We start from the raw sequence: 7,829 nt of genomic DNA on the forward strand, positions 1-7,829 counted from the left end.
ACAAGTGGTTTTGAAAAAAAAAAAAAACCTTAGACAGAAGAGATTGAAGATGACATACTGAGCATGTGAAGTACATCATATTCTTTAATGAAATAAGTACACGACATTCCACACTGACACACACACTAGTTTCATCTGGATGTATGCAGAACAGTTGCGCTTGTGTCACATTCGAGTATGGCTGAAGCCACCATGGTGAAAGATTTAAAATGTGGTCTCTCAGAGTATGTTTTATAGGGCTCTGATCTGGGTCTTGTTCTGAATTCCGCCCCCCCCTCCCCGTCCATACACCAGAACTTTCACTCAAATTTAGTGATGCTTTCAACCTGGTCTAGCTGGCAGAGTTGGGCATATGGATTAAAGAAGTTACTCACCCTGTGCAGTAACTGAGGTTCTTTAAGATGTGTGTCCCTATGGGTGCTCCACTGTAGGTGTGGCAGCACCTCCTGCACCTGGAATCAGAGATCTTCACCAACTCTGCCTGATGGACTTCCCATGTGCACCTTCCCTCTCCCGTGCTGTGTGCCGGATGTGTATATAGCATGGTGTAAGGGCTGGATCCCCACTTTGAACTTTAGGGTACAAATGTAGGGGCCTGCATGAAAAACTTCTAAGCTTAACTACCAGCTTAGCTCTGGTTCGGCTGCCACCATTTCAATGGATTCCCTCCCTGGGAAGCCTTGAAAAACCTTCACCAAATCCCTGGTGAAAACAAATCCAAAACCCCTTGGATCTTAAAACAAGGAGAAATTAACCATTCCCCTCCTTCCTCCCACCAACTCCTGGTGAATCAGTTCCAACCCCCTCCTGGGATCTACAACAGGGAGAAATTAACCATCCCCCCTCCTTCCTCCCACCAACTCCTGGTGAATCAAGATCCAAAACCCTTGGATCTTAAAACAAGGAAAAATCAATCAGGTTCTTAAAAAGAAGGCTTTTAATTAAAGAAAAAGGTAAAAATCATCTCTGTAAAATCAGTATGGAAATTAACCTTACAGGGTAATCAAACTTAAAGAGCTCAGAGGACTCCCCTCTAGTCTCAGGTTCAAAGTACAGCAAACAAAGATAAACACTCTAGTAAAAGGTACATTTACAAGTTGAGAAAACAAAGGAAAACTAACACGCCTTGCCTGGCTATTTACTTACAAGTTTGAAATAGGAGAGACTTGTTTAGAAAGATGTGGAGAACCTGGATTGATGTCTGGTCCCTCTCAGTCCCCGAGAACGAACACACTCACAAACAAAGAACACAAACAAAAGCCTTCCCCCCCCAAGATTTGAAAGTATCTTGTCCCCTTATTGGTCCTTTAGGTCAGATGCCAGCCAGGTTACCTGAGCTTCTTAACCCTTTACAGGGAAAAGGATTTTGGAGTCTCTGGCCAGGAGGGATTTATAGTACTGTACACAGGACAGCTATTACCCTTCCCTTTATAGTTATGACACATGGTATGGTCCAACTGCCCCCAGTTCCTTCTCTGCTGCAGAGCTTATTTTTTTTGGCTTCAAAGCAGAGGGGAGGAGGGCAGGGAGTGGAGCACACATAGGAGGACACATCTTGATGAACCTCAGTTCCTGCACAGGGTGAATAACTCTCTCTTCTTCTTTGAGTGGTGTCCCTGTGGGTGCTCCATTGTAGGTAACTATATAGCAGTGCCCCTAGTTGGAAGGCTGAGGTTTGGAGCGACATGTACTGCTGACGATTGGATAGCATGTCCATGGAGAATGTGTGTAATAGTGTAGTGCCAGGTGAAAGTGTCTGTTGATGTCCATGTGACAGCCTTACAAACATCATCAATGGAGACATTATTAAGAAAGCCAATTGAGGTAGATAATGATCATGTGGAATGTGTTCTGACTGAGGAAGAAGGTTGTCTGTCGTGGAGTTCGTAAGATAAACATGTACACTGTGAGATCCATTTAGAGAGGCATTGTTTAGATATAGTATTGCTTTTGGATCTTTTGGTGGTGGAGAGGAATACTCATGGCAATTTCCAGAAGGGTTTAGTCCTGTCCAAGTAGAAGACTAATGCACACCTCACATCCAGGGTGTGTAGAGCTGCCTCCTGTTGATTACTGCGAGGCTTCAGAAGGAAGCAAGGGAGGTGTATTGGTTGATTGAGATGAAAAGATGTTTAGACCTTAGGGAGGACTCTTGGGTGTGGGTGTAGTGTAACTTTGCCTTTATAAAACACTGTGTATGGTGGATATGCCAGGAGGGCCATGATTTCGCCCGCTCATTTAGCAGAGGTGATTGTGACAAGAAAGGCTGTTTTCATTGATAGGTAGATGTAAAAACAGGTTGCTATTGGTTCAAAGGGGGCCTCGTCAGAGAATGTAGGACTAGGCTGGGTCCCAGGCTTGGGTCAGGTCTTGTATATGGAGATAGAGATTTTGAATACCCCTCAAGAAGCGCTTCATGAATGGGTGTGTGAAGACAGAGTGGCAGTCAATGGTGAGTGAAAAGTAGTGATTGTCACCAAGTGTACCCTAATAGAGCTATTGGCCAATTCTGACTGTTTGAGGTGTAGAATGTAGTCAAGAATAAGTGGCAACAGAGCGTTTCTGTATCAACCTGGTCTGAGGTGCATCAGCAGTGAAATCGAGTCCATTTGTAAATGTAAGTGCCTTTGGTCATGTCACATCTGTTATTCAAAAGTATCTTTTTGACTGTGTCTGAGCAGGTTATCTCCAGGCCCCAGAACCATGGAGGAGCCAAGCTTTGAGGTGAAACATCTGTGGATTGGGATGGAGAATGTATCCTATGTCCTGTGAGAGGAGCCATGGTGTTAGGTGGAAAGAGATCAGTCGGCATACCATCATGGGTAGAAAATAAGTATACCAGACCTGTTGTGGTCATATTGGAGCTATTTGTATGACACGACCTCAGTCATCCTGTATTTTGTGAAGTACTCAGGCTAGAAGGGGAAAGGCATAAAGGAGTGGTGTGTCCCAGCGATCTGCATCCCAGTCCCACTCTGGAGCAGAATTGAGGGCAACGGGAATTGTGTTGAGTGGCGAAGAGATCTATGGTGGGAAGGCCCCATCGGTTGAATATGGGTTGAAGTGCTTGCATATCCAGCTCCCACTGGTGATTGAGTGAAAATGCCCTGCTCAGTGCATCTGAAATAGTGTTCTGGTGTCCCGGGAGATATGCAGCTGACATGGAGATGTTGCTTTTGATATACCAGTTCCACAGTTTGATTGCCTCCAAGCATAAAGAGTGGGACCTTGCTCTGGCCTGCCTGTTGATGTAATACATGCAGGCAAGATTGTGAGTCATCATTCTTATGGTATGATGTTTGAGAAGAGGTAGGAAATGTCAGCAGGCATTGTGGACTGCTTGTAGCTCTAGGAGGTTGATATGTAAGGTGGATTCAATAGACAACTCTGCACTGCACCTGCATTGTGGATTTGATGCATGACCCTGCACTGTGTGTTTGTGTAGATGTGCTCCCCAACTGATCAGGGTGACATTAGTGGTTAGGATCATAGTCACTGACAGCTGCAGGAAAGGATCTCCAACACAGACATTGCTGGGCTGTGTCCACCACATCAGCGAGTCCTTGATTCATCTCGGCCTGGATAAAAGCTTGTGAATACTGTTTTTGTGGGGGGAGGTATATGGTACAGAGCCATGCTTGAAGACATTGCACATGCAGTCTTGCATGCCTGACCACAAACATGGCCTCTGCCATGTGGCCTGGAAGCTTGTGCAGAGATCTGGGGGCAGACCCGTGTGGCGGATACCAGATCTGTGATAGCGGAGAATCTGTAAGATGGTAGGAAGGCCTTGTCTTGTGTGGTATCCAACTGTGCATCGATGAATTCCAGCTGTTGTACTGGCATTAGAGTGGACTTTTCTAGGTTCACAAGGAGGCCTAGCTTTGTGAACAGGTTCATTATTATGTGGACAGCTTGGAGAGCATCAATTTCAGATGGGGGGCTTGAGGAAACAGTTGTCCAAATATGGAAAAATGATGATATCTTGTTTCGTTACGTAGGCCATGACTACTGTGAGGACCTTGGAGAACACCCAAGGTGCTATGGATAGTCCAAGGGTAGTACTTTTTACTAGTAGTGATTGGTGACCCATGACAAACTGGAGAAATAGTCTGTGGGCAGAATGTATGGTGTGATAAAGTTCCTCTTCTACCTTGGTGGGTCCCGCGCTTATTGGCAGATTTTTCTAGCCTCAGAGATTCACAGTAGCCCTCAGTTTGGCCACTTTCATGGCTCAAATCTGCTGTTCACTCAGATAACCTCATCACTGGCCAGTATGGGGAAAAAGAGTCAGACCAATTCCCGCAGTTTCTGCTGATCAACCATGTGGGTCGGGGAACAGCCCAGAGACCTTCCCCTCTGGTGGAACCTCCTGTGTTGGTTCAGGAGTTGGGAGATTTGGGGGGAACCCGGGCCCACCCTCTACCCCGGGTTCCAGCCCAAGGCCCTGTGGACTGCAGCTGTCTAGAGTGCCTTCTGGAACAGCTGTGCAACAGCTACAATTCCCTGGGCTACTTCCCCATGGCCTCCTCCCAACAGCTTCTTTGTCCTCACCACAGGACCTTCCTCCTGATGTGTGTTAATGCTTGTACTCCTCAATCCTCCAGCAGTACATCCTCTCACTCCCAGCTCCTTACGCACCCCTCACTAACTGGAGTGAGAGCCTTTTTAAACCAGGTGTCCTGATTAGCCTTAATTAATTCTAGCAGCTTCCCAATTGGCTACAGTTGTCCTAATTAGCCTGCCTGCTTTAATTAGTCCTAGAAAGTTCCTGAGTGTTCTGGAATAGTCCCTGTTATCTTACCCAGGGAAAAGGGACCTGCTTAACCTGGAACTAATATATCTACCTTCGACCACTCGCTTGTAGCCATCTGGACTGACCCTGTCACAATGGAAATATGAAAGTATGCATCTTGGAGGTTGAGGGTGGATAACCAGTCCCCCTGTTGCAGTGCTGGGATAATAGTAGAGAGGGTAACCATCTTGAAATGTTGCAGTTCAATGAATTTGTTTAGAGTGTGAAGGTCTAGGATGGAACACCAGCTGCTGGACTTTTTCTGAATCAGAAAATAGTGGGAGTAGAAACCCTGTCCTCTGTGCTGGGGAGAGACCTGTTCTATGGCTCCAAGTTGCAAAAGCTGACTTATTTCTCCTTGTAGAATGGACTCGTGAGAGGGGTCCCCGAAGAGGAATGCAGAGGGGTGGTGGCAGGGAGGGATAGGCAGGAAGGGGATGGAGTATCTTTCCTTCACCAACTCACTTGTCTGAGGTGATGAGACTCCAAGTTGGGGAAAAATGGAGTTAGTCAGCTGTCAAACTGTTGGAACATCAGAGATGCTAGGGATGACTGGAACAAGAGAAGACTTCTCAGGGCCTCGACCTCACCTTCAAATTTGTTGGTGCTGGTAGCTCCTTGTCTACGTTTAGTCGGAGGCCTTTGTCTATGGTGTTGGGTGTTGAGGGGTGTATTGTTGAGTTTGGGATCGCGGGTTGAGCTGCTACTTCCCTGAGCATTTCTTTGGTGCTGGCGTGTATATCCTGAGCGCATGAAGTGTAGCTTGGGAGTCTTTAAGGAAGTGCAGAGAGTTATCTGTGTGCTCCTAGAATAGTTTCTGGCCTTTGAATGGTAAGTCCTCTACTGTGGTTTGTACCTCCTTAGGAAAGCCTGAGAGGTGGAGCCAGAATGCGCGCCTTGTGACCACAGCAGTCACGATGAATTGAGCAGTGATGTCTTCAGAGTCTAACAAGGCTTGTAGGGCTGCATGGGCTAGGAGTTGTCCCTCTGATATCAAGGACTGGAGTTGCTCCTTTTTGGTCTCTGGTAGATCATGGCAAAGTTTCTTCAATTTGGAGTAGTTCAGATAATTATACTTGGCCATGAGAGCTTCATAATTTGAAATCCTAAATTGGAGTGTGGCAGAAGAGTATGTCTTGCATACAAATAGGTTGAGGCGTTTCCAATCTCTGTCTGAATGGCTAGATCGAGATTGGTACCTACACCCCCTCTTTTGCACTGCATTGACCACCAAAGAATTTGGGGTGGGGTGCGAAAAAAAATTTCATCATTCTTTGCTGGAAAATAATATTTTCTGTCGGTGCGTTTTCAGGTCAGAGGGATGGAAGCCGGGGTCTGCCACAGAACCTTTGCAGGTTTGAGAAGAGTCTCATTGATCAGTAGTGCGATCTTTGAGGAAGACAATGTGCGGAGGATTTCTAGCAGTTTAGGCTGCTGGTCCTTGACTTCCTCTAATGGCATCTGTAGGGAGTCTGCAATCCAATGGAATAGATCTTGAAAGTGTCTGAAATCATCAGCAGATGTAGGGGGTGGGGGCATAATTGCCTTGTCAAGTGAGGAGGAAAAATGTAAAGTTGGGGGAGCTTTCTCTTCCTCCTCAGTTGGTACTGGTGCCAGTTCAACTTCCTGATGGTGAGAGACCGATGGAGAAGGGAAAAGTGTAGGTCCCTGGGTTTGCTTTCTGGGAGAGATCTTGAATTGTGTCCTGTACATGGCCCAAGGGTTCCACTATGGCCAGTTTGGTGGGAGTGGCACATGTGGCTGCATCCACAGTGGTCTCTGCCAGGATTGGGGGCCAGAAGTAGTCTGCATATAGTGAGGATAAGCCGGTGCAATTTGTCCAGTAGCCAAGGGAACAATGCGGCCCTTGTCCTCCTCTTCTTCCTCCTCCTCACTGGGGAAGGGAGATGCCATCCTCAGCAGAAAGAGGGAGGAATGTCGTGAGTCTGGAGAAGTGGGTAGAAGTGCGGGGACCCCCCATTGAAGAAGCAGAGATTTGGGAGTGTCAGATACCAGCAGGTCTTTAGGGTATCTGAAGTCTTGTAGAAGGGGAAGGAACATCACTGGTGCTGTTGTAACACACAGTGCTGAAGAGAGAGTTTATGTCCCTGAAATTTCAGAAGATGGTGCCAAAGACTTGGCCATACCGAAGACTTGGCTGGTGCCAAAGATTTCGGCGTCGATGAGTCGGTCATTGCTGGTGACTTGGTCGGTGCTGATGATTTTGATGGTGCTGAGGTCTTACTCTGCGTCAACGGCTTCATCGGTGCCAGAAATGGTGTTGGTGCCATAGCTCCTGCACGTGGGCTGTCTTGGTGCTCAGAGCTGGTGTCAAGGTTCCTTCCCCACTCTGAACTTTAGGGTACAGATGTGGGGACCTGCATGAGAACCTCTAAGCTTAACTACCAGCTTAGATCTGGTTTTGCTGCCACCACCCAAATTATTTATGAGTTATTTGGGAAACTCTGCCTACCTCCCCCCCAGAATATCTCCCTCCCAAGTACTATAACCCTTCCCTGGGGTAGCCTTGAGAGACTTCTCCACCAATTTCCTGGTGAACACCGATCCAAACCCTTGGATCTTAAAACAAGGAAAAATCAATCAGGTTCTTAAAAAGAAGGCTTTTAATTAAAGAAAGAAAAGTAAAAATCATCTCTGTAAAATCAGGATGGAAAATAACTTTACAGGGTAATCAGATTCAAAGAGCCCAGAGGAAACCCCTCTAGCCTTAGGTTTAAAGTTACAGCAAACAGAGGTAAACCCTCTAGCAAAAGGAACATTTACAAGTTGAGAAAACAAAGATAAACCTCAAGGAGTCTGGTGGCACCTTAAAGACTGACAGATTTATTTGGGCATAAGCTTTCGTGGGTAAAAACCTCATCTGAAGAAGTAAGGTTTTTACCCACGAAAGCTTATGCCCAAATAAATCTGTCAGTCTTTAAGGTGCCACCAGACTCCTTGAGGTTTATCTTTGTTTTCTCAACTTGTAAATGTTCCTTTTGCTAGAGGGTTTACCTCTGTTTGCTGTAACTTT

Source organism: Trachemys scripta, chromosome 5 (assembly GCF_013100865.1).
Source record: "Trachemys scripta elegans isolate TJP31775 chromosome 5, CAS_Tse_1.0, whole genome shotgun sequence".
Taxonomy (NCBI): domain Eukaryota; kingdom Metazoa; phylum Chordata; order Testudines; family Emydidae; genus Trachemys; species Trachemys scripta.